This window comes from Corvus kubaryi, unplaced genomic scaffold (assembly GCF_017639235.1).
Source record: "Corvus kubaryi isolate FWS band 111438036 unplaced genomic scaffold, C.kubaryi_AGA036_p1.0 37393, whole genome shotgun sequence".
In the NCBI taxonomy this organism is placed as follows: domain Eukaryota; kingdom Metazoa; phylum Chordata; class Aves; order Passeriformes; family Corvidae; genus Corvus; species Corvus kubaryi.
This window is the reverse complement of record NW_024581132.1, coordinates 749318-754041: the sequence shown is the minus strand read 5'-3', so window position 1 is coordinate 754041 and position 4724 is coordinate 749318.

The window sequence follows — 4724 nt, the reverse complement described above, 5'->3', positions numbered from 1 at the left end:
TGCCCCGCGCGCGCCGGCGCCGCCATGGCCGCGCCTCACGGGGGCCCGCGGCGCTCCCGGGGGAGTCCTGCTCTTCCCGGCGTATCCCGGGGGGAATCCAGCGCCTCCCGGCATGTCCTGAGAGGAAACTCGCCCCCAAAATGCGGTTTTAGTGCCGCAGACACACCGAGCGCTGGCACGGCGGTGCCGGGCGGCAGTGGTTGGTGACTGCTGTCCTCCCGTGGTGACTTCCGTCATGGATCGCCCAGCACCCAGCCTGGGGTTGTCCTCGACTCTCTTTTAACTGACGGAGAGTACGTTTAGATGGGATATTGGGATGGAATCGTTCCCTGGGAGGGTGGGGAGGCCCTGGCACAGGTTGCCCAGAGGAGCTGTGTCTACCCCATCCCTGGAAGTGTTCCCGGCCAGGTTGGAGCAACCTGGGATAGTGGAAGGTGTCCCTGCCCATGGCAAGGAGCTGGATCGTGTTTAAGGTCCCTTCCCACCCAGATCTTCCCGGGATTCCATGATAAAGAACAATCAGAATCCACTTAGAGTGATTTTTATGGAAGCCAGGGTAAAAGGATGGAAAAGGGAGGAAAAGGTGAGGGAGTCCCTTTGTGGAGTCATGAGATTCAGAATCAACCCCCCTTGTTTCCTAACTACTCAGAGAGGAGGTGGGATGTGGATGGATCCAGTCTTAGGCTTGATGTCCACCAGAGCTGGGAGTGTTCACCTGGAGAAGAGAAGCCTACGGGGAGATCTCTTCCAGTGCCTACAGGAGCTCTGAAATAAATAAAAAAAGAACTCTGTGCTGACACTTTTTTTTGTTGCTGTGTCTCTGTGAACTGGAACAAGGATGTTTGTCCCAGAAAATCCCTGCCCTACTTCCCCATGGCCCCTTCTCCAGTCACATCTTGTTCTTTTCTGTGGCATTTAGTACCAACAGTCCTTGTCCTTTATTCCCAACAACCCCTGGCTGGCTCCATGGCTGTCGGTGTTTGAGACATGGATATTAGGCCAGAGAAGCTGTGGCTGCCCCTGGATCCCTGGCAGTGTCCAAGGCCAGGTTGGATGGGGCTTGGAGCAGCCTGGGAGAGTGGAAGGTGTCCCTGTCCGTGGCAGGGGGTGGGACTGGATCATCTTTAAGGTCCCTTCCAACCCAGTCCATTCTGGGATTCTCTGATACGGCGCTTAAGAAACTACTCCATGGGACTGATGGGGCTCCTGCAGCCACCCCTGGGCATGTGTACAACCCTCTTCCCAACATTCCTCATGCTCATGACATGGATTAGCACAAATCTCTGTAAGTCTGGGCTCTGCTGACTTATCCCAGCTAAAATCCCGGCTCCTGGCACACAGGAGGGGCTGTTCTCCTGTCTGGAGTGGAGGGAGGTTTTATCATCCCCTCTCCCTCCTGGATGGGAGTGAAGGTTGGGAAAGACCTTTCAGATCATCAAGTCCAACCATCAACCATCATCACCACCACGTTCACCACTAAACCACGTCCTCGCATTTTTTGAACAATTCCAGGTATGATGACTCCACCACTTCCCTGGGCAGCCTCTTGCAGTGCTTTACAACCCTTTCTGTGCCCATAGGATGTGTGGCCCGTCCAACTTGGCCTTGGACACTTCCAGGGATGAGACATTCACAGAATCTCTGGACAACCTGTGCCAGGGCCTCCTCAGCCTCCCAGGGAGGGATTTCTTCCCAATATCCAGTCTAACCCTCCTCTGAAACCTGTATGGAGCACCCTGATGGGAACTGAAAGGGCAAATGATTTGTTTTCAAGTTTCGCAATAATCAAAGGAGAAGGGAGAAGCTGGGGATGAATCGAAAAAAAACCTTGAAACTGGGGTTTGGGGTTCTTTGGTTTAAATTGGGACAGAAACACTTCTCAGAAAGGAGAAGCAGGATGGGAAAATCCCAAGTCCAACCTCTGCTTTTGCAAGATGATTTGCAGAGCAGGAGAAATTGTCCTGGGAAGAACCAGCTTAGCCAAGGGACAGGATGTGCCCGGTAAGAGCCGCAGTGTGTCCCAGTGCCCAGAGCAGGCAGAGCAAGAAAAAGGCATTTTAGTGGCGTCACAAAATGTTCCGTTTTTCCCTGAAAATTGTTTGGGAGCTGCATCCTGTGCCTGGGGTTTAGCACTGAGCACAAACGGGCCAGCTGCCCTCAGCTAAGGACGGGTTGCCAAAGGAATTTGGCATTTGAAAGAACAGGAGTCCCTGCAAATTGAAATAAAAGCAGGCCCAAAGAGGAAGCAGAAATAAAGGAACAATTTAGCAAAATGAAAATAAAACCACAGAAATAGTCAGGGGGAAAAATACCCTCAGCAAATAAAAGCCCACAAGTCTGATTGCCGAATGCCATTTCTGCTAAACAATCCGATTTCCCAAGGGTTGCGTTGACTCCGAGGTCTCCCAAAAGTCTGGTGAGGAAACGGAGTCGATGCTCTGAGGTGAAACTGCAAAAAAGGGTCAGACTCGGGCACCTGCAATGCTGGGATCCTGCCAAGGGAGAGCTGAGGATCCCTGTGGAGAGGGTTTTAACTGCGCACCCAGGCAGGGGAAGCTGTGAGGATAAGGATCTCTCCCTCTGGAGCAGGACATAGCAGGAAAACACGGACTGCTGCGGTGGTGGATCGGATAACCTTGGATAGCAACTGGTTTAGCTGGTTCAGTGCCGATCCTGCTGCTCAGACAGGCAGCCTTTGTTTCCAGGAAAGGTTCTCCCTCCTTGCTTTGACATCAGTTGCCTTTTCCCCTCTCCTGCTGCCCCAGGAGGTGTTCCTAGGGCCAAATGCCAACTGATTCCTAGCCCCGGGCAGCGGGAACAAGGGGCTGCTGTTTGGGGAGATCTGGTGAGGCTGGGGCCAAAAACCACGAGTGGTTTGTGTGGACATCCCCCAGCAACTGTTGGGTTTGGGCTCCGAGGTTGGAAATCCATCATCTTGCTCCAAAAAAGGCCACTCCAGTATTCCGTATGCTGTGAGGAGCAGGAAGGAGGATGGCAGCGAGGTATCCAAGAGCCAAAGGAGTCAGACTGGCTCCTGCCAGCTGCTTCCAGGCCTTTCCTATCACAGACCTCACCTGAGAGCTTCTCCTCTGATTTCTCCTCTCTGGCTTTTTCCTCCCTCTCCGTGCTCCAGCCTCTTCCTCATGTCAGGTTGTGCAACAAACCCTCTGGAGCTGGAGCGGAACTCAACCTGCTGCAAAGAAATGACCCAAATCAGGGGATTTTTAGGAGCTGCTGAAATCCTCTTTATGTTCCTGCATGTTCTCGTTGTTTGCTTTTTTAACTCCTCTTTTGCACAAGCTGCTTCTCCTCCCCACCCCGTGTTAGTGGGGCGACTTTATCGTGATGCAAGGGGCCATTCCCACTCTGCAGCCCACAGAGTCCAAAGGCTTTTCCATTGCTTTGTTCCCAAAAATTGCAAAGCCAGCAGCAGCAGCGAGGAATGCAGCCAGATCAAAGTGCACCCGTGCGCCAGAGGCTGACCGCAAATGACAGCCATGGGACAAATGTCTGTCCCTGGTCTCGTCCTGCTCCCTGAGGGATGCTGGATCCACAGGGAATGTGCCCAACATCTGGAGGAAAAGCAGTGCTGCTGGAGCTGCACGGAAGGTGCTCCAACTTCTTGCAGCAGCTTTAGTGCATTTTCCTTCTCCCCTTTCCTTGGGGCCTCCAACTCCATGAGCCCTTCCGTGGCTGCTGATGGCTTCAAGATGTGGGAAGCTGGGAGGAAAACTCAATCCTTGTCACCAAGGCCTGGGAATGTGCAGTGAATAAGCAGCTTTGCAAGTCAAAGAAGTCTGGGAGTGATTTGTTGGGGTTTTTTCACTGAGTTTGAGAAAGTTTTTCTTCCCAGTTGGAAAAGGCTTCCAACTGGCTTAGGTGTGGTTCTGTTCTTTGGGAAGAGTGCAGCAGGCAGTGACTTGTGTCACAGGTTCAGGGAGCAGCAAGGTTGGTGCAGAGAAATACCAGTGCCTTTCAGCCACTTCAGCAGGCTGCTGGCTCCCCAAATCCCAGTCCCTTCCCCTGGTGGGGGAAACACTCACGGCCTCCATACGCCTTGGTCTCAAATGTGTCCATGCAAGGCCAGTGTCTGGGCAGGTTCTAAATATCCGGAAACTCCCTTGTTTCCTTCCCACGGCACAGGAGATGTCCTCGGTTTGCCTTGGGTTAATGGCTCATGTTGGTTTCACCTGGGTCTTCCTCCTTTCCTTGGTTCTGTGCCTGTCCCCTCTTGTCCCGCTGGTGTGGGCCAGGTGAGAAGAAGCGTTCCTATCCTGGAGAAAAGGAGGTTCGGGGGGGACCTTGTCACTCTCTACAAGTGTCTGAATCATGGAATGGGTTGGGTTAGAAGGACCTTAAAACTCATCCCATTCCCTGCCATGGGCAGGGACACCTTCCACTAGCCCAGGTTGCTCCAAGCCCCATCCAGCCCGGCCTTGAACACTGCCAGGGATGGGACACAGGAAGTTGCAGCCAGGTGAGAGCCGGTTTCTGCTCCCAGGTAACAAGTGGCAGGACAAGAGGAAGCTGCCTCAAGCTGTGGCAGGAGAGGCTTAGGTTGGACATTGGGAAAATCCCTTCACAGAAAGGACTGTCCAGCCCTGGCACAGCTGCCCAGCGGCAGTGGTGGATCCCCACCCCGGCGGGGTTTAAAAGCCGCGTGGCACCTGCAGACAGGGCTCAGCGGTGGCCGCGCAGCGCTGGGGCAGCACCGGTGCTGCCCC